This window comes from Balaenoptera borealis (genome assembly GCF_965194805.1).
Source record: "Balaenoptera borealis genome assembly, chromosome: 13".
NCBI lineage: Eukaryota > Metazoa > Chordata > Mammalia > Artiodactyla > Balaenopteridae > Balaenoptera > Balaenoptera borealis.
Window position 1 is genome coordinate 45,468,386 of NC_138870.1, and position 22,328 is coordinate 45,490,713.

The 22,328-nt window shown below is 50.5% G+C and overlaps 1 long non-coding RNA gene across 3 annotated transcripts in view; it reads left to right on the top strand.

The window, feature by feature from the left end:
• The window catches only part of LOC309609690, a 205,383-nt gene that overhangs the window by 45,137 nt on the left and 137,918 nt on the right, over positions 1 to 22,328 (top strand). The window contains exon 1 of one of the 3 annotated variants that reach the window (XR_014233531.1): positions 75 to 297. The exons of the other annotated variants lie outside the window; for them this stretch is intronic. This is a non-coding gene — a long non-coding RNA (uncharacterized lncRNA). Of the gene's footprint in view, positions 1 to 74; positions 298 to 22,328 lie in introns of those variants that run through there. 3 annotated transcript variants of the gene reach the window in all.

The following is a 22,328-nucleotide window of genomic DNA, read 5'->3' on the forward strand; positions in this document are numbered from 1 at the left end:
TGTGCGCAAGGAGGGCGGAGTAGAGGGCGGCCGTGGTAGCGGCGTCACCGCCGCATCCTGGGAGGCGTAGTTCTCACTTCCGCGGCAGCAAATGAGGGTGTGGCCAGCAAAGGACTTCACGGACCAAGATTCCTTGCGAGGGGGCAGGCTATATGAGTGGCTACTGCTGGTTGGTGCCCTGCGTGGTTGGGGTGGTGGGGAGGAGTTACGGCTCTAACGACCCGTGTGTAATGCTTCAGAGAGGGCCGAACGAGTTCGGGTGCGCACTCCAGTTTACTTTTAACACCAACCTGCGAGGTAGGCAGTTTTGTTATCCACCCTTTACAGACGAAGAAACTAAAGCCCAGAACGGTTACGGAACCGGTCTAAAGTATCAAAGCTATGAGATGGTAGGATTGCACGACTCCAAGTGCTCTCGCCACTACATCACAGCTACCTACCATTTAGGGGATAGGAAACTGTATAACAGCTGTGGTAGCAGGTTCTCCTTTGCTTCAACCTCAGGGACAGCCCCTGTAAATACTGTGTTGTGTGCACCGCTGACCGTTTTTTTCCAACTTGAAGGTTTCACTGCCAGGGGTTTGCCAATACTCACAGGTCTGGCCTGGGCATCCCTGGAATGGCCTCTAGGTCCAGGAGGAGGATCCATTGTCTGACATGGTGGTGTGGGGAGAGGGGGGAAGCTGAAGTGAGAAGAATCAAGTTGAAAAGGGAGCCTGGCATAATTCAGGACGGGTCACAATTCAGAAACAAGACACTTGTGGGGCTAGTTTACCCAAGCCTCTTAACTGGTTTAAATTAATTAGGATAACAATCCATGTGCTTTTGTTTAGAAGAGGTGAAAGATTCACACTCCTCCCACACCCCCCCGAGTCACATTAAAGACTTGGGCATCCTCCTCCCCCGACCTGCTCTGGACCCTCCAAGTAGTCTGAGGCATTCAAAATGATCTCTCTCTCTGTCTCCGTATTAAGGATTACCGTCTAAAGATTGATTTGATCTTCCTGGGTGCCTGCTTTAATTCTCTGCTGCATTGTTACGGAGCCTCCGCCTTTTCCAAGTTTTGGGGTAGTATTTTGCTTTTATGACTGAATAGGGTGGCTGGTGCCTGCCCTTGGGTGCCTTTCATCTGAAGATCTCCAAGCACTTAACAATAAGTCATTGGGCTTCACAAACATTAAGGTGACATGTCTGTGTCATTAGTCAGGATTTATGAGTTACGGAACAAGCTGGTGGTTGCAGAGATGGCTCAAGGTCCTGGGGTGGGTTCAGAGTGAGGCCTGTTCAGGGACCCAAGTCTCAACTGTTCTTGGTTTTTGTCTTCCACCCAGAATAAAGGCTTGGGCATCCTGCTCCCCCTACTCAGTCTCAGCTGGAGCTAAAAATAATAACATTTACTGGGTGTTTACCATGTGTTTAAACTATGCTAAGGCTTTTTCCATTTAACATAACAGTCTTGTATAGTAGGCCTTATTATCAACCCCATTTTACATATGATGAAAATTGAGGCACAGACAATTAAGAGAGTTACCTGGGGTCATCCAACTAGTAAGTGGTAGAATCAGGATTCAAGCACAGCTAGTCAGTACACCATATTACCACCCCAGAAACTCCTGTTATGGAATACTAACACCCTTTGTTCTAAGGAACAATGCTGTTTTTCAGGGGACAAGTGTTCACTGAACATTTATGTGCAAGGTGATGTTAAACAGATTAATTCAACAAGTAGATGTGTCAGGTACTATGCTAGGTATTCAATAAATTTTGTTGAAAGAATGAGTATACAGTATAGATATTTGAGGGAGGGATTGGATAGTTTAACAGGACAGGGTCTGGGAAGGATAAGCTTATGCCAGGCTGAAGCAAAGATGCAGCGGTGGGAATGAATAACATTTACTGGAGCCTAGGAAGTCATATAAGAACAGCACATCAATCTCAACTTTTTTTCCCCAAACTCAGATTATTGATAATGACTGCCTGAAATGTTGTGTTGAGGAGGATTCTGAGGAAAGAGTGCGAGGATTAATCAGTAATGTCTGTCATGCACTCCAGATGGAAGATGGCCGTTGTATTAGATTGACTTATTGTTTGAAATTATTTACTTTCTCCTTCTCTGCCCATTGCCACGTGACTTGCAGTATCTCCTGTGGACGGAGTATATGTCTCATTTCATTGATTTTGGACTCGATCATTTTTCGTGTTTTGGCCAATGGGTTGTGAACAGATGTGACTCATGTCATGTTTGAGCATGTGAATTTACACTTTTCTTGTTTCTCTCTGCCACTTAAATGGGCATATTCCACATGAGGGTTGCTCCTTCTGCCTGTGTCCCCGAATGAGAAGTGCTGCCCATGGTCTGCATATACGTAAGTCAGAGATCAATCTTTGTTGCTGCAAGCCACTGAGATTTTGGGATTGGTTGTTCTGGCAGCAAAGATGACTAATAGCCATACCTGGGTAATGGTATAAAGTTTGAAAGGTAAATAGTATCAAGTGTGAAAGGTAAGTTTAAGTCAGCGTGTGAAGAATCTTGAATGCCAGGTGAGGCAGGGCCTGCTATGTGTTTATCAGAATCTCTTTCCTTCTTTTTCTTGGACACACAGCTGGACCACATTTTTCGGTTTCCCTCTAAGTGATGCAGTTCCATGCCTGGCCCGTGAAACCTCCCAAGGGAGATCCTTCATGTTCTTTCCTTTTTGGCTTGATGCATAGGACCTTAAGTACGGTGGACTTGAAGGCTAAATGTTAAAGATCGTGGAGCCACAGGTTGGAAGGAACCTAACACCCTGAATCACTACTTGGCAGAGAACTGCCTGCTAATCAGGAACATGTGTTTTGGACTTCACTTGACCAAAAAATCAATTTCTATTTTGTTAAATCACTGAAATTTGGGGCTTTATGTTTTATAGTAGCTAGTGTTTTCCATCAGATTAAAAGATTTGGACTTGATTCTCATTAGGAGTAGGAAGTTAGTCACTGAGAATTTTTTAACAAGGAGAGTAATGTTGTGAAGACTGGTGGAAGTGACAGCTGTAGGGATTAAAGAATCCTTTTGGGACTTCCCTGGTGGCTCAGTGGTTAAGAATCCATGCTCCCAATGCAGGGGGCCCAGGTTCAATACCTGGTCAGAGAAGTAGATCCCACATTCATGCTGCAACTAAGAGTTTGCATGCCACAACTAAGGAGCCAGCAAACCGCAACTAAGGAGCCCACGAGCCGCAACTAAGACCCAGCATAACCAAATAAATAAATAAATATTAAAAAAAAAAAGAATCCTTCAGAGTGAGGTTGTGAGATCTTGGGACTGTTGCTGTTTTCAGAATACAGGCTGACTCCTGATGGGGCTGGGGGAAGATTGACATGATCTTTGGAAAGCTTTCTAGGGGCTGTGGAAGAAGGTGCTACAAAATGAATCCTATCTTCCTGAAGTTTAAAGTCTCTTTTATCTTTTGTAAAAGCCCTAACTCTGGTATTGCTTCGTCTAGCCCAGTGCCTGATACATAATAAATGTTGAATGGAAGGTGGTCTTGGACTCTTGGAATGTTTTGAGGAGCTACCACTTGTTGAGTGCCTACTGTTTCCCCCACTGAATCATCACAATAACCCTGCAAGATGCTATCAAATTTTACAGATGAAGAATCTGAAACTCTAAGAGTAACTTGCCCAAGATCTCTCAGAACAATCTTATTCTGAAACCCATACCTTTTCCAATATAATAAGATGCTTTCACAGAAAATCATAATGGCTAGTATTTGCTGAGTGCCTGCCATGTGCCAGGCACTCTGCTGGGTGCTTTACAAACATACAGAAGCAGCTGGTGCATCAGACATTGTAGGCTGTTACTAGTGTATCCAAACTGTGTACTCTATGGGAAGTAGGTGTCTTAGTCTGCTTACTCTGCTGCTTAGTCTGCTCAGACTGCCATAATAAAATACCATAGAATGAGTGGCACAAACAACAGGAATTTATTTCTCATGTTTCTGAAGGCTGGAAAGTCCAAGATCATGGTGCTGGCTGATTTGGCTCCTGGTGAGGACTCTCTTCCTGGCTTGTAGACAGCTGAGTTCTCACTGTGTCCTCACATGGAAGAGAATGAGAAAAGACAAGCTCTCTGATCTCTTCTTATAAGGCCACTAATCCCATCATGAGGGCCCCACCCTCATGACCTCATCTAACCCGAATTACCTCCCAAAGGCCCCATCCCCAACTACTATCACATTGCTGTTTAGGGTTTCAATATATGAATTTTGAGTGAACACATTCAGTCCATACCAGTAGGAAAAACATTAACATTATTTTAGGGCAAAGTTGGATTCTTTCGGATTTCTCTTTAGGGCTCCTAACCCATTTTCTTTTGTCCTCTTAGTTCTTTGGCTTTATTTCTTCAGGCTAGGTGGAAGGGTGGTATAGTATAGGGTTCTCAATAATACTCAGGTCCTGGAGCTCCTCCTTCACTCCATGGACTCACAGACCCACTCTAATCTCAAAGTGTTCAGATCACCTTAGTCCTTCCTTTATTAGTGACGAGAAGATGTGGCTCTGAGAACTCATCCATCTATTTATTCTCATTCATTTATAGTTATTTATTCAACAGATTTTAAATAAGCATTATGTGTCAACTGCTGGAATAACAGCCAATGACAATGTAGCTTTCTCGTTTCAAAGGCCTTTTAACCTTCTTGGACTGATTTGATCCTCACAACCAGTACTATGAAATGGCTTGTATTATTATTGATACTATGTAATTTTTATTAATGACGAAACCAAGGCTCAGAAGTACTAAATAACTTGACCAGAGTCACAGAACTAGTATGATATTCAAATCAAGAATTTCTGGGACTTCCCTGGTGGTCCAGCACTTAAGTCCCTGCACTTCTAGTGCAGGGGGTGCGGGTTTGATCCCTGGTTGGGGAGCTATGATCCCACATGCCATGCCATGCAGCCAATAAAATAAAATAAAAAATAAACCTAAAAAGCGGTCTTGTCTTTAAAAAAAAAAAAAAAGAATTTCAGAATCCTGGGAATTCCCTGGTGGTCCAGTGATTAGGATCCTGTGCTTCCACTACAGGGGGCATGGGTTCCATCCCTGGTCAGGGAACTAAGATCCTGCATGCCAGGCGGCGAGGCCAAAAGAAAAAAAAAAGAATTTCTGAATCCCAAGTGCTTCCCTCTGCCCTCTACATTCCCTTACAGTCCAAACTCTATGGTGCCTTAAGCCTGGTTTCTTGCCATTTTGGCCTCATTACCTTGATTCGTATATTAGAGTAGATATAACAGCTGCAACAGACAACCCCCAGATCTCAGCATCTTAACATGATAAACACTTATGTATCACATAATCTAATGTGAATATTTGTAGTTAAGTAACTTGGGAATCTGGATCTGTTCATGCTGTGGATCTGCCATCTTAACCACATGGCCTCAGGTTGCCCAGGTGTCATCCTGCCAGCAGATGGAGAAGAGCAAGCATGTGGAGAAGCCATAACCACGATTTTTTATTAATATAAATTTTTATTTGTTTATTTATTTATTTATTTATGGCTGCTTTGGGTCTTTGTTGCTGCGCGCAGGCTTTCTCTAGTTGCAGCGAGCAGGGGCTACTCTTCGTTGTGGTGCGAGGGCTTCTCATTGCGGTGGCTTCTCTTTGTTGCGGGGCACGGGCTCTAGTCGCGCGGGCTTCAGTAGTTGTGGCTCACTGGCTCTAGAGTGCAGGCTTGGTAGTTGTGGCGCACAGGCTCAGTTGCTCAGCGGCATGTGGGATCTTCCCGGACCAGGGCTCGAACCCGTGTCCCCTGCATTGGCAGGCGGGTTCTTTTTATTTATTATTTATTTATTTATTTATTTATGGCTGTGTTGGGTCTTCGTTTCTGTGTGAGGGCTTTCTCTAGTTGTGGCAAGTGGGGGCCACTCTTCATCGCGGTGTGCGGGCCTCTCACTATCGCGGCCTCTCTTGTTGCGGAGCACAGGCTCCAGACGTGCAGGCTCAGTAATTGTGGCTCACGGGCCTAGTTGCTCCGCAGCATGTGGGATCTTCCCAGACCAGGGCTCGAACCCGTGTCCCCTGCATTGGCAGGCGAGTTCTTAACCACTGTGCCACCAGGGTAGTCCCCATAACCATTGTTAACCTCCTCAGTCCAGAAGTAACACATCACTTTTGCTTATATCCCACTGGTGATAACCAGTTATATGGCCTCACCTCACTGCAAAGGGGCTGGAGATCGAATTTAGCCATGTGCCAATTCCACTTTCCATCAACATGGGGTTGAGTCAACATTCTAGATTTGATAGAGTTGTCCTGGGAGAAAAGATACCTCTGGAAAGACCTTCAAATGTTGGTGGAGCCTCAGGCCCCAAGGTGACTGGTGATAGAAGTGGTCTTTTCCCCTCAATAGTGTGTTATTCCTATAGTTTTTATTATTTTTATACTCTACTGAAAAGTTTGAAAATTTTCACATTATTACAAAATAAACAAAGCTGTGTTATAGTTATAAATTTAGTTGTTGATTTTATGCACTTGACAGTTCTATCACCTTTCTAGCAGTTTCAAAATACTTCTCCCTGGGAAATTATGTGGGTGGGCACGTCCCCTAAGCTTCGCAGGCCTCCCCAGTGCCATGAGAATAGAGAGGGTAACCCTGGAGCCTGGGAAAGCAGTAAGGAGGCAGCTCAGTCATCTTGCTGAGAGCTGCTTCTCATCTGCTAGAGAGAATGGAGCCAAGTGGGTAGGCTCAAGAGTTATTTAGGAGGTGGCATGGGCAGGTTGTGGGAGTGAAGCAGAGGGAGGCAAGTCATTTTGATGCCTATGGACGTGTGACTCTAAAAAAGTTAAACTTTTAGCTTAAAAGAATTGTCACTTAAATCAATGAGTGCAACAGACTCCCTAGTCCTATCCCTAACCCAGGGAGAAGGAAGAGTCATGGCTGATCCCAGGTTCCTGGCTTGGTGGAGGGTAGTTCCTCCTTGAGATGGGGACCTTAGTGGAAGGAGCAGGTGTGGGGGTGAGGCTGGGTGGAGGAAGTTGTTCTGCTTCTGGACATACACGGTCCGAAATACTTCCCAGTCTCCAGAAAGCCATTCCTTGTACTGTGGAGCTAGGCCTTCCTGGCCATCTTTCTGTTGCTCCAGACTTGCTTCTTAAAGGAGAAGATTCAGAAATTCAGGCATTGGGAGAAACAGAGGAGCCAATCATAGATAAAATAAAGAGTGTGTGTGTGTGGGTATGTGTGTGTATTTGTGTATAAATACCATTACAGCAGGTTGGGATTACAAAGACAATAGATGTTCATCTGCCCTGTGCATAACATTGGCATGTTAATTAGCGCACATAAAAATGCATTGAAAAAGACTCCCCCAAGTCTCAACCCCTCTCCTAATTGAGGAATCATCCTTCTCTTTTCTGGTTGCACCGCCAAACCCCTAATTCCTGTTGTGTAAGTTTGGGCTCTTCATACTTGAAAAAACTGGTCGGCCTCCCTCCTGCCATTTCAGGGTAACTTCCCTTTGTGCCTGCGTCAGAGTTATGGGGGAGGGAGCAGCTGTTGAGGGGCCAGGATGGGGGCAGAGACTGGCTTAGTCTGGTCTCAGTGGGTGTCCTTGTCTGTATCTATCTGGGTCCCTTTTCTGTCTCTTTCCACTCACAGATTGTATGGCATTTTGGAGGGTGGAGTGCCTGGGCACTGAGCCCACTACATCCCGCCCCAATCTGGCCCTGGGCACGAGCCACATGGTGCTGGCCATCAGCCTGGCCTCTTGCCCATCCATTATAGCCTCAGCTGCCAGACTGGCACAGGTATCAAAAGGAACTTCTACTAGGCCCTGACCTCCCCCAATTCTGTTCCTGGGGCCAAAGTGAAGGAGAGTCAGATGGAGAGAGCACACTCTTGGGTGGGGAACCAATCCCAACACCCACCCCCCATGGTGGAAGAGGGTGTCTGGGCCTTGGGGAGGACTGCTGAGGTGCTAGGCTGCAGTCCATGGAGGACCACCTTAGTCTGTGTATAGGCTGGGGGTAGTGTTGGGAGGAGACAGCATCAGTTGCTATGGTGTGAAGGCAGACTCCTTACTAGGTCCTAGGAGATGTTTCCCTTCTTCTCTCTGTGTCTGTACAAATCATGTGAACTTGTGCCTGTTTCCTACTTGTGGGCTTATCCCCTGGTGGGACCGTGCACAGAGCTCTGATGCTGTGGGGAGGGGCCTTTAGCTCTGCCCAGGCAGCGCAGAGGTGAACCTGCAGTGAATATTGCATGTCAGGATATATGAATCTGTCCCATGCGGGAATGACATCTGTGAGAGTGCTGTTAGGGTACAGGAGAAGTACACGTATGGCTGAGGCATCGGGCCTTTTAGTCCCCTGGTATGGACCAACTGTATCTGCTCTATGGGGCACATGAGTACCATATACACGAACCCTGGTTGTAGAAGACATGCACCCTCATTCCTGAAAGCAGCGGCCTGGTCCGGGTGTAGACTGTATCTGGGTGTGGGCAGCGAGGGATGGTCTTGGTGGGTGGTATGTCCCTGGAGAGTGCTGGTCATGCCTTGCCTTTACACCTATGTGAATTGTATGTTCAAATATGTGAATCCCCTCGAGAGATGTTGGGTGGTGAGGGGGTGGGAAGCCTGAAAAAGATGGGAGAATTTATGAGCTGCTTTTGTCGGGAGACAGTCGTAATGAAGAAAATTCAATTTTCTGCAGCTCGAAGAGTCAATATGTTAAATCTTGGAGAAGCCGTGGAGTGACAGCGGAATGGCAAAGTCAATGGGACGTGTGTGGGGGGAAGCCGTCTATCTGTGTCTGCAGTGAGGCTGCCTCCTTTCTGTACCCTTGAACTACAGCTGGGGACAGGATGGAACCAGATACCTGAGTTCCTGAAACTGCCCCTCTCTCCCTTCCTCCTCCAACTCAGTGGCCATCGTCTCTTGCCTCCTGCTTATAGGGAGAAAAGCTGCTCTTTCCCAGGCCCAATCCGATCCTAGCACTTCCCCGGGAAGTCCTTCTCATAGTCTAACCAGCACTCCCTCTTGCTGCAGTTACTAATTTCAGAGTGACTGTTTATAGCCCAAAGTGATTAGTAGGAAATTTTTCTTTTCTTTCTAATTTTTCATCCCCACTCTCCCCTCAGCTACTCCATGACTGGCCTCCTGTTTCCCAGCAAGTTTCAATTTTTCCTAACCAGTCTTTACCCCCTCCTTTCCAGCCTTCTGTTCTAGGAGGCAGGAGCATGGAGGGGTGGGTGTTGGGGAGAGGAGAGGGAAGCTGGGGATTCCTCTGTGAGCCACAGTGTCACCAGGAGCTGTGATTAGCTGAGCTGCTGGCTGTGTAATTAGTGTGTGCCCGCGTCCCAGGGGTCTGGTGTGTTAACAGCGGGTCCCTGTGGTGAGTAACGAGATCGTGCCCATGGCTGGTTGCACACGCTAATTAATTAGTGCTCCTTTGGTGTTGAGGAATGAGGAGGATCTGGGGGAGGTGATGGTGGGGGTGTCTTAAAGCCCAAGAGCCCAGCTCTTCAGAGCCCAGAGGTCACCTAAGGTTCTGCCGGAATGGGGGCATCAGGCTGGTGTGCAGGAGTTAGGGGTCAGAGACTTGGGAGCCCTAGCTGAAGAGAGGGAGTGTGGGGTACTGGGCTGTTGGTGGTGGGTGTCCTGGGCTGGGCTGGTGGAGGTGGATGGAGGGGAGGACAGCCCCCTCCGCTTAGGGAGGTTTCCAGGCTCAGGGCCTGTCTTAGAGCATCCTTTCTCCAGGTGGCCCAGAGAGGAAGGGAGTGGAACAGGGAGGAGGCATTCCAGACCCTTCCAGCCTTATTCCTGTCCCCTCTACCCTCCCTCACCTCACTAAGCCCAGCTTCTCAATCAGCCATTTCACACTTATTACACACTCACTGTGTGCACAGAACTCCAAAAGGCTCTCTCACCGTTCTTACCATAATAACCACTGCCTTCCCCCTTGCCGCCCTTGCAGATAGAGACCCAAACTCCTCAGCTCCTGGGTCTATCTTAAGAGCCCAGAAGCCTCTTCTGAAGCCTGGGATGTGGAACCTAGATATCTGGGAGAAATATGGAAAACCTGAAGAAACAGGGGGAGGGGAGAAGGTTGGGAGAGAGCCTCACAATTTCCCAGAACAGTGTGGTCACTTACAGCAGCAAGATGGATTAAGGTGAGAGGAGAGGAAGAACTTCCAGTGAGCAGGCAGCTCTACTCGTTTCCTGAGGCAGAAATCCTCCGCCGATACAGGAAGGGATCAGAAGGAAAAGGGACCCATAGAAGGAGATCCTCTCCCCTTGAGCGGTGGGATTCAGCAAGGCGGGGCGGGAGTGGGGAAGGGGAGACAAAATAGAGAAAACGGGCAGAAAAGAAGACGAGACTGCGGCAGGGAATCTTTGGCTTCCGTGTGGAGGCGCGAGTCCCATTCCTGCACACGGTAATTGCTAAATTACCCGCCATCTGCTCGGCTCTCAGACATAAATTATCTGCGAGGGGAAAAGGCGCAGAGGCTGCGCACTTTCCTTTCTCTCCCCCAAACCCAGCTAGGAGCAGAGGGGGTGCTCTTCCCTCCAGCCCGAGTGGAGGCGAGGGTGGTGGGACCACCTGATGGGGGAACAGTCACCCTTTGCCTCTGCCCTCTCCCGAGAGGGAGCGGCTTTGGGGTGACCGAGGTCCCAGCGCTGCCAAGAGTCCTTTCGGACTTGGGGCGGGGCGAGCTGTGGGCTGGCCTGGGAGGGCCTCGCGAGGCCACTTAGGAGGGGGCGGGGCGCGCCTTAGTGGGCGGGGCTTCTCTCAGGTGTGACCGAGTTGCCTCGGCAGGTTTTTCCCTGGTCACCCTCTACCTCCCCCACCTCCCGCCCACTGCTTTGCTTGTGGGGAGAAGTCTCCAGCTCTCGTTTACGCTTGTCCTGTCTGCCAGAAGGGAGGGAGGAGGGCAGGCAGAGGGCTTGAGGAGAGAGGAAAGGGGGTCAAACCTTCCTTTCATTCTGCTCTGAACCTCGCCCTTCCCCTCTAGAGTCTGAAGAGTAGCAGAGCTGTGAAAGCAGATGTAGGGGCAATGACTTGAAATGGGGCAAAATGGTAGAATGCAGCAGGTTGGAGAGATGGAGGTAATGGGAAAGCAGAACCTGCTGGGAGATGGCTAAGAGAAGCAGGTGGTCAGGCTGGGGAGGTGAGCCAGGAGGGGAGGGCAGCAGAGTGGGAGATGGGCAGAATGAGGGGGTCAGAGAGATGGGGGTGGGACGGGGTGGGGAGGTGGAGTGATGCAGCAGGTGGAGGAGGATGGAGTGGTAGAGAGATGGGGTGGGATGGGGAGGTGGAAGAACAAGGATGGGGCGATGCCAGATGGAAACTCAGAGATGGTCAGGGTGATGAGTCTTCTAGAAGGAGAGCTGGAGGAGGATCAGGGTGGGGAGGACAGACAGGAGTTCAGAAAGCAGGTCAGGCTCTGGAAGGAATGTAGGGAGCAAAGGCTGTGGCAGAGAAAGCAAGGGCGTTTGTGGGTCCTTGGAGGGTCCCAGGAAGGTGAGGGTAAGACCCCAGAGGCACTTCCCACTCTGAGGCAGAGGCGCGACTCTGGAGGGGAGTTGAGGAGGCCACTTAAGAAGCTGGGGTGGGTGTGCCCATGGGGATGGGGGTGTGTTGGGCGGCTTCCCAGCTCCGAGAGCAGAAGCTAGTGGGGTTTCTTCCGAGCGATTGTTTAGTATTCATGGGGCGACGCAATCTCTCCCACATCTGCTTAGCACAGCAAGTCCTGTCATATAACTGTCTCCCGCACTGTCTGTCCATAAAGAATGTCTCGGAATTGGTGTAATTCAGAGAAATTAATGACGACTTTCCGCGGGACTGCTCCCTGGGGGATGATTAACACTTCATCGTCCATCTGATGCGCGGGGCCCAGCGCTCCATTGCGAACATTTGGGCCGTGGCCAGCCGCATTAAAGGTTATTACGGAAAACGCGACCTGCAAACGGGCGAGAGGCATGATGGACCAGGAGGGGCGGGGGCGGGGGAGTCGGATGGAGCCGGCCAAGTCCGAGATCAAGTTTTCCGAGGTGCGCGCACCTGAGGGTCTGAGGCTGAGGGAGACTGGGTTTCTGTTTCAAGGACTGCAGGACTGGGAGGGTGTTGGGGAGACGCTCACCACGGGGGACTGGGGAAGGGGAGGAGGTGGCTTTCCACGGTGGACACGTTGCTGATGGAGGCTTTCCCTGTCTTTTAATCCTCACAGAATTATTGGGTAAACTTTATTTAACCCCATCTTACAGGTGATGAAACTGAGGCTCAGAGAGGTTATGTAAGGTGTCCTAAGTAACAGTTTATTAAGAGGCAAAGGCAGGATTTGAACTCGGGTCCTTGATCCCTGGGCTCTTGCTCTTTCCACCACACCACTGGGCAGAAGGTCTCACTCTTTTATGTGTCCACCTCAGCTTCAGGCACGTAGGGGTGTGTGTGTGTGTGTGTGTGTGTGTGTGTGTGTGTGTGTGTGTGTGACAGATAAGTGCTCCAAAATGTTTGTTGTATCAATGAATGAATGAGCTTTGCAGGTTCCACTTCCATGGTGTGGGCGAGAGTCCCAGAGACTCTGGAGGCAGGAAAGGGAACACAGCAAAGGAGTTTCAGTTTGGGTCATGAAACTGGAAATAGGTTTCCTGTGGATTTCCATGCTTCCCCCCACCCCCTCCCGGGGCATTCTAGACCTCTAGAATCTAGAGGGCTAGGCTCTTCATCCTTAGTCAGAAGAAAGGAGTAGAGACACATGTATGTATGTATACATGTGTGTTTGATGAATGTAGGAGTGTGTGTAAGTTTGTGTGTATATGCTTGTCTGTAAGTGTATGAGTTTATGAGCATGTGTCTTTGTGTTGCATACGTGTGAGAATGTTTGTGATGTTTGCTTGTGGATATGTGTGTATTTTGAAGGTATGTGTCTATGGGTATGTATGAGTGTGTGCCTCGGTGTGTATCTGCGTGTGTGCAGGTGAGTGTGTGTATGATGTGTGTGGTGCCCCGGGGGGAGCCTCACAGCTGAAGATGTCTTTCATTTGCCCAGATCTCTAGCATGTTCCAGGATGTGGTGTGTGGTGGGGCTGAGGTGAGAGGCCAGGAGAGGAAGGCTGTTTCTGCTTGGGGCGTGGGGGATTGGGTAGCCTGACCATTGGGTGCCTCTGCCCTGCCAGGCGTGCGTCGGGGTCCCGGTTCTGAGGCTGGGTGAAGACTGGGCCCTGAGGTCTTCACTCAGGGCTTGTATTGGATGTGCTCAGAGGCCCTGCTCTGACCAGGGAGGGAGATGAGGAGGTGGAGCCCAGACAGTGGAGGAGTGAGGCCTACTCTGCACCTCTTCCCCCACCAGGTTTTAGGAATGTCTTCTAAGCAGGCTGCAATTCCTAGCTCTAGGCTCCACCCATTCCGCCTTAGGGTGGTAGAGTCCCTGAAAGGCTTTGTGTGAAGCCTTCTGACTCTGGGGGGACCATAACCACAGTGAAAACTCCTCTCTCTAGTCAGCACTACCCAGACAGGTCCAAAATAAATGTCCTTGTCTCTTGGAGACGTACAAGCTGAGGCTTTCAGACCCCTTGTGCTGGGAAGTTCTTCCTGAGTCTAACCTCAAATCCTCTTGCTGCACCCTGTGCCCAGTAAGCCCAGGCCGAGTTTGTGAACTTGGAACCTAGCACCTCCTGCCCCTTGGCATGGAAACAGTTTCCTCTGAATAGGGGAGTGGGTCTGGAGTTTAGGGACACTGAGAGAATGGGGGGCTAAAGCCTGGCGGATCACAGATAGGTCGGACCATTCTTGGGGAGGAGGGCAATGATAACAGGACAATTTTAGAGACGGGAGTTCAGAGACTGTGGGTTCCAACTCTCTTACTTTACAGACAGAGCCTCAGAGGTGGGAATACTCAGTGTCCCCTGCTCCATGGTGGCCACCTCTGGAAAACCCAGGCCCCTGACTCCTGGTCTAGGAATCCTTCTTGTGTCCCATTTGGAGAACCCTAGACTCTGCTTCTATTCTCTTGGTTTTAAGGGGGCGGGGAGAGAGGGAGGAATACTTCAGCTAATTGGGGGGCTGTCTCCCTTCTTCTTGCTGAAGCCTCCAGCGACTCCTTCCCAGCCTTCCCAGCTGGCCTTTGAGGCCTCTCACCCACCAACACCTGTTCCTTCAATTTCCCATCCCCCTCACAGGACCCCGCCATCTGCTCTCTTAGATGCACCTGGGCAGCCGTCCCAGCATTTGGTCCTCCCCTACCCTCTCCTAGCCTCATGGTCTATCCCCAGTCTGAACCATTTCCTCTCCTCCTCTTCCTGCAGACTAGCCTCTCGACCCTTTGCAATATCGCCCCATACTCTCCTTCTCTGGGAAATCTTCCTTGATTAATCCTCCTGTTTCTGGATCCCAAACGTTCTCTTTCTAAACCACTGCCAGGGTAGCTGCAAGTCTCTCCTCATTCTTTTGTCTCCTCTTTCCAGCTGTGTACCTTGTCTCTGTTTCCCACTCCCACCTCTGAATGGAAGGTGCTTCTGTGGGCAGGGCTGTTTTCTCCTCCCTCCCAGGACTCCTCTCCACACACCAGGAAGGTCAGGACTGCTGTAGAGAACTGACTGAACCCTGCCCTGTTTTCTGTGTTCTGAGAATGTCAGAGATAATGGCGTCCAACTGGGTCTCCTCCTAAGGAGGGAGGTGGCAGTGCAGAATAAACACCTTCCCGGTGTTTATTCTTGGTTAGACCTCACCCCCAGCTCCTGTTCCTCTTCCTGTTCTTGGTTGCCTCTGGCCCAGTTAACAGGTCCCTCTAGACTACTGCCCTAGTAACTCTGGGATTCTGGGCCCGGTGTGGGGAGTGACAGGCAGCTCCACTATGATGCCACAGGGTTGGCATCCTGCCTGGGGAGGAGGGGGTGGGATGAGTGGAGATCTGGGTGGAGGAGAAGGTCCTGGCGCTGGTGAGGCATCAGCTCTAGCTCTGGACCAATTGGTGTATTGGCCGCCACCTTGTGGCAGGCACTGAGAACTGCAGGGATGGGGGCCTAGTGCTAAGAGTGGGACCTCCTGGCAAGAGAGCTGGGAAGGCCCGTAGGGGTGTGCACTGTGAGGGTAGCAGGCCTCAGAATTCCTAATTGACATTGGTGGTTTCTTCAGGGAGCTTTTGAATTCTTAATTGACAGGGGAGTAGAAACCTGGGAGGAAAGCCAAGTGGCAAGGACACTTCTACATGGAGAGAGATAATTGAAACTCTGTCCTCAAGTCTCAAACCTACTATTCAAATTCTCCCTCCCCAAAAGAGTCCTAAAAGGGAAACAGCCTGAAACGAAAGCAGGAGGAGTTGAGGTATGACCTGCAGAAGAACTTCCTAATAAATCCCAAAGTGTATTTGGATGTCACTGCTTCTGATAGTTGCACAGCTTTTTCAAAGCCACCCCTCCCCCCATACCCAGTAAATGGCCCACCTTCTCCAGGTTCCCTGATCTCATCATGCTCAGCTCATTGGGCCTATTCAGAAAAGCCCAAGTTCCTTAGCCTCCCCTACCCCAGCCTGTGCTGTGGCTATGACCAAGATGCTAACCTGGGAAGTCCCTTCTGTGGTCTAACTCCAGTCCTTCCTATAGCACTGGAAATGGAGAGAACCACCATACAGCTAGCAGATCTGCAGAGGGGAAGGTGGCCAGAGAAAGGAACCTGTGAGGAAGGTTCTGAGGGAGGGCAGTGCTGCCTCAGTTTCTCCTTCATTCTTTGCTCCCCTGTCCTACTGGATCCTTGGAAATGAAAGGGGATGGGACAGAGTGGTCCACTTCATGGGAGAACTCTCTCTGCTCGGACCTCAGGATTCACAGGTGCTGGGGGAAGGCGAACCCCTGAGTTCCAGTCATGGCCCTCGTTATTCTCTTCTGTAGAACAGGTATTGTGGGGAGGGAAGATGGGGGCAGGGTTTTGTCTTCATCAGCCTGAGTCTTTCTGGTTTCACCTAGGGTCCCTGTGAAGGCTTCTTCTTTCCCTGTACCCAAATCCCGGTTCCTCAGAAGCCCTCACAATGATCCCTCCTCCTCCACCCCCCCAGTCCAGCCCCACTCCTTGGCAGGCTGAGAGTCAATGAATCCTCCCCACCATCTTCCCTCTGCTCCTGGTGGCACTGCTTGGAGATCTTGGCCAGGAGCTCTGGCTCTGCAGGCTCCGGATCGGGGCTATGCCCCGGCACCATCCCTCTGAGGTGCCATTCCTCCCCTGCCTCATTTGCTGCCGCTGACCTTACTGAGTTAAATTAAAAAGCAATGTTCTGTGTGCGGCTCCAGCCCCGTGGAGCTTGACTCAGGGAAGACGAACACAATTACCGGCCCCTCCATCTCCCTCTCGTCTGGCTGCCTTATAATTTTTTCCCCCGCTGCCTGGTATGCAACATTTATGTTTTTAATAACACCAGAATGGTTTTGACCTTGGGAATTCATAGCAGAATGGGCACCGTGAGAGGCCCCAACGTGATTGGCATTTGTCTCAGTACTTTGCAGGGAGGAGGCTCTGGCTGGTGCCTCCTCAATACTGGGGAGGGTGCGGGTGCTGCCCCCGAGGGTCTAGGGGGACATCTCAAAAGCCAGAGTGGACAAAGAGGCACATGGGGAGGGGGGAGGGAGACAGGGGGAGGGTTTTGTCTTTTCAGATCTCCCCTGGAGGATGAAAGTTGGAATAAGGTGTTTGAGAGGCTGGGATATTTTTCTCCTCTTGTTTTATAGGGAAGGAGTCCTGGATGGGGGAATGGCGTGGAGTACACATGTGGGGGGCTATGCGGAAGGCGTGGGATGTGGCAGCCCTGTATGCACGTACTCACAAGTGAGTTTGGAGTTTGCATGCATTTCCACCCCTCCCCCCTGCCGCAGGCTCCATCCCTTCTCACTCACTCTCACCTTTGTCAGCTCTTTAGCCCCAAGGAGAGTAGAAGGAGTGAGGACCGGCCAGAAGACTGGGGTCATACTCAGTAGAAGACTGAGGTTACACTCAGTAGAACTTCCCCGCTGAGTGTGAAGGGAATAGGACAGAGCCCTTACCTGGCTTGCAACTAGGTTTTCTTCCTTGTCCCTCCCACCTTTCCTTCTCTCTCTTTTCCGTGCTCACCTCTCCAGGTGACTCAGCTTTTGAGGTTAAAGGAGGGCTAGTGGCAAGAAGGATCTGGAGGAGGAGGAGGCCGGTCAGCAGAGGATGGGAGAGGCAAGGAGCAGTGAAGGGCCTGGGAGAGAGGATTGCTGGGAAGAGAGAGTGGAAGACCCTGAGTGGCCCCTCTCCTCCATCTGAACAGGGCACTGGTAGGAGGCACCAAGGTTACAACTGGGAAAGTGCATCTCTGTCTCAGCTTTGAGGAGCCTCTGCAAATGCAGTGAAAATCGCAAATTATAAATGAAGAGAAATTCCTCTTGCAGTTCAGGAAGTAGGAAGAGAGGGGTGGAGGGGTGTGTGCGCCTAAGGATGAGGGGGGTGCAATGCTGTGCTCTGTGGTTAACAGTCCCACATGCACCAGTTATATATGTAAACATGGGGAAGAGTGTAGCTTTGACATTGATTTTTTTTTTTTTTGGCCGCGTCATGTGGCTTGCAGGATCTTAGTTCCCCAACCAGGGATTGAACCCAGGCCCACGGCAATTAAAGTGTTGAGTCCCAACCACTGGACCGCCAGGGAATTTCTGACATTGATTTTTTTTTAAACCAAAGGTTGTAAGCTGGTTTTCCATTGGGGCCTGTAAAGTATGCTTTTCTTTTTTTTTTTTCTTTCTTTTTTTTTTTTAAATCTAAGCTGGTGTTTATTTATTTATTTATTTTATTTTTTTTTTACAACTTTTTTTTAAAATTAATTATTTATTTATTTATTTTTGGCTGTGTTGGGTCTTCGTTTCTGTGCAAGGGCTTTCTCTAGTTGCGGCAAGTGGGGGCCACTCTTCATCGCGGAAGTATGCTTTTCTTTCAGGAAAGGCAACCAGCATAATGGGAAGACCCTTGTATTGAGAATCAAGAAAACTTGGGTTCTAGGTCTGCCTTCAGTTATCAGCTGGGACCCTATGAAATGTCCCTTCTTTGAGCTTGGGTGTCATTTGCTGTACAATCGTGATGGAAAAGCCACAGGGCCCTTCTGTGCCAGCAGACCCAGTGCTGGGGGGCCAGAAAATGGAAGGGGGCTGGGGTGGTTGGTAGGTGATGGCCTTTCAGGGGCCTGAGAACCAGAGAAGAGATGCTGGTGGAGAGGGATGCAAGAGGGATTTCCTGAATTCGGAAATTCATGGGTTCTTGCTGGAGCAAGACTCCCCCCAGCCTGGGCAGTCCAGCCCCATCTCAGCACACAGGGCCAAGGTCTGGCTCTGCAGGGAGCGCCATTCTCTGCCGCCCTCCTGTGGCCGCCGAGCCCTTTGCAGGTCGCCGCTGAGAAGGTTCCACCTAAGTCCGCAGAGCTACGTCCCTCGCCCCCTGGTGGAAATTGCGTATATTACAAGAAGCGATCTTCGGTTGTTCAACAGCATCTTCCCCCCCAACTAGCTTCCTAGTTTCTGGAGGCCTTCATGACTTCCTTAAAGCTGGGAAGGTCTTCCTGACATTCGACCCTCCATACCATTGCCTGACATTTTAAGTTTTTCTTTTGGGGATGTGCGGTGGAGACAAGGGGCTGAGACCAAGATATGGGCCAGAGAGAGCAATTTCTCTCCCTCCTTGGGTTCCGTCTACAACCCCAGTTTCCTAGGATCGTCGGGAGTTCTCAAAGAAAGATATCAGGGTCTAGTGACATTCCTGGAGAAAATGGGTCTGGAGCGGACCAGGCATTATGCCTCTGGGCTTCCGTGAATTTGCACTTGAGCTCAGTCGTCAGCAGGGAGATGGATTGGCAGGAACCAGGAGGCAGGAGACAGGGATGATGGAGGGAGATGGCATATTTGACAGATGCTGACAGGGCTCGTTATTTGCTAGCTCTGGAATCCCCTCCCACCCACCAGGCTGCCCTTGGCCCTCCCCTTCTAGTACTCAGAGCTCCTTAGTGACTATCTTTGGGGAGAAACCTCGTGGGCCAGGCTGCATTGGGGAGGGAGAGGAGGCGGGAGGAACACCAGGTAGATGATGGGATGGAGTGGTTGGAATGACTGAGATTTGGAGCTGGGGTCTGATGATCTCTGGGGTGCTTGGAAGGCTTCGCAGGGGAAATTGTCAAGGGAGCAGTTGCTGGGGGTGAGTGAGGAGAGGGAATGGGGAGGTATATTTAAGGGAATTGAGCTCCACAGATTTAGGTGCTAATTTTGAGAGAACTGGTGAAATATGAGTCAATAATTTTGTTGGGAGCTTCCTATGCACAAGGAAGGGTTATAGGTGCTATGTGGGGGGATGAAAGAGGGCCACTCATCTCTCTCCTCCCTGGACTTGTTGCTTCACGTGTGCCTGTCTGAGAGGTGCAAGGAGCTGCTAGGCTATTCTCGACCCGGGATGATGCTGAGACAAAGCCCCCGGGCGCGTTTCTGGTCTTCACACCCCCCCCCCCCCCCCCCGACACCTGCCCCCCTCGGACAAAGCACCTCCAGGCGACCTCCCACCTCTCCTCATTCCTTTTCTCTTAAAATGCGTAAGACGTGTGGATACCAGAGTGAGAGAAGGGGCCCTCGGGTCCCCTCCCAGAATTTCCAGTGGCTCCCAGTAGACGAACTGGGGCGGGGGAGGGGTGAGCCACACGACCCTGAGCGGCGGGGTAGCGGGCAGGGAGGGGCAGGCGTTTGGAGTCGTGGAGAATGTTGGGCGAGGAGGAGAAGGCTGCAGTCGGAGCCAGCGCTGCATCCTAATCAGCGCTGCGGAGGCTGCACCGCGCGGCCGTCAATCTTCCACACAAAGGGCCGCCCGCCCGCCCCCGTCCCCTCGAAGCCCTCCGCGGCAGCCCACCCATGACTGCGGGGCAGGGCGGAGAGGCAAAGAAGAGGGAGACAGACACTCAGACAGGGACAGAAAGGCCCAGTAAATTCAAGCCAAGATCGACACTGTGGGACCAACATGGCAGAGTCGGTCACAGCACCCTGGAGATTAAAAGAGATCGAGACACAGAGGGAACGGAGACAGACACTGGCAGAGTGGAAATTAAGAGACAGGAGAGAGACCCAGAGACAGGAGAGAGCAAAGAGAGAGAAGCATCCGGAGAGCAGAGAGAAAGATGGAAGACAGACACAAAAACAGAGACACCCAGAGGCCAGAGACAGACAGGGACTCAGAGACAGGAATTGGACCCAAGCCACGGGGAAACCGAAAGTCATGGACCCAGAGCCAAAGGCAGATCTACCTGGGGCCAGGGCGAAGAGAGAGGGAGATAGAGAAGGGAAGAGAAGAGATGGGAGCCAGAGGAGGGGGTGGGGAGGCAGTGAGAAGGGGCAGGTCGAGGTTGCAGAGGATGGGATGGAGACCCTGAGTCGGGGGCTCTGCTGGCTTCTCAGAACCTGGGACTCTGTTGGGAGGAGAGGCTTAGTGTGTGTGTGTGTGTGTGTGTGTGTGTGTGTGTGTGTGTGTGTGTGTGTGTGCAGGAACACAGCCATTAGAGCTCTAGTCAAAACGCCAGAATCATCTGGTGGTGAACTAGACTTCCACACACCCTGCCTCCGCAGCGACTGCTCTGAGCAGTTGAGGTACAGCATGGAGGAGAGAACAGAAAAAAGATGGAAGTTAGAGAAAGACTGAGACTGAAAAAGGAATGGCAGAGCCTCAGTAGAGATCAGGGGAGAGAAACTGATATTGAAAAAGGGAGTAGAGAAATTGACAGAACACAGAGACAGACAGAGGTGGAGAAAGAAATATGACGAGGCGTTTGTAGATGAAAGACACGGAGAGGGAGGGAGCCTCTAACTGCAGGAGGGAGAGGGACATGGAGAGAGACTTGGCTGTTGAGAAGAAGGCAGACTAAGGGGGGGCGGGTAGCAGGCAGGGCACCTGTCTCTCCAAAGAGGTTGGGCTGGGATGAAACAACTCTTTGGGTGAGTTGGGGAGGCAGTCCACGAGTGGAGTTTTGGGGTGACCTTGTCTTTTTTTTTTTTTAAATACAAGAACCTATTCCAACGCATGCCATCTTCTTCAAAGTAGCACTTTCGGCTGCTGCTACTGCAGTTGCCTGGTCATTCCTGGCATTCCTCTTTGGGGATCACCTTTAGAGCCTGCTGTACAGCTCTGAGCATCCTCACCAGAGGCAAATTTTTATTCTTTAGGGTGGATCTAATTTTTGAAAAGAGCCAAATTTTCTCCAAGGGTGCAGAATGAGGTTAGCACCCAGTTGGGAAGCAATTCTGGGAAGCAGTATTTCCACTTAAGAACAAGGTGAATGTGGGAAGACCCAGTGGTGGGTATGTTCTCCAAAGTGGCTCTGAAAGGTCATTCTGAAGGAGATACTTGCAGGATGTGACAGAAGGAGACTTTCCTGATGGCTTCTTGAGGACCAGTTTCATTTTTCTGTCTGTTAAAACCAGGTAATAGTACTCCCAGGAACATTCCAGCCTGGCACTGAAGCCTGGCACTGAAGCCTGACATTGGCCTGAAATATTTGGTCAAGTGGTCCTGCCTTTGGGGAGCTTACAGTCCCTCTCCCTGCCAATGTAATAGTCAAAGTAACCTGGTGACGCTCACCACTGCACAGATCAACAAGTGCAAACGACCAGGGCAGATTCAGAGTCAATTAGTTCATCAGGGAAGGCTGCCTGGAGGAGAATTATATGTAGGCTGTGGAGGGAGAAACCCAACAAGGCATGGAATGGAGTAGGAAAAGAGGAAGAACACCTCTCTGATGGTTCTGGAGCAGGAGCAAACCATCACCCAGGCAGGGGATAGCTTTGCTGGCCTGGAATAAAAAGTTGGGGTGGGGAACCAGCATGAAGGGGAATTGAGAGGGGCACATTTTGAAGGTGGGGCTGGGTGATCTGAATTTGCTGTGAGAGGCATTGGGGCCCACTGGATGGTACACTGACGTGTCAGGCAGTGACACGTTCACGCACGACTGTCTGGAGAAGCGTGTACCCAAGTTTACATGTCTTCTGTGTGTGTGTGTGGGGGGCGTGATCCAGCTGGCTTTGTGCCCCAGGCTCTCGTCTTTCCATCTGCATGTGTGATTGGCAAGTTGCTGTGTCTGAGAGCGTTTGTTCATTTGTGTGTTTCCATGTGGTCTACGTGTGAATGGCATCTCGATTGTTTTTGTGTGTTTTATTTGGCTACATGCAGTGGAGGGCAGTGTATGTGCGCGGGAGCGTGTGCGTGTGTGTGTGTGTGCGCGCGCGCGCGTGTCTACAGGAGAAATGGGGCCGACAGGGAGCCCTGGCTGCCCAAGCATCACCGTCTGTCTCTCTCCCTCCACTGGCTCCATCTGCCCTCTCTG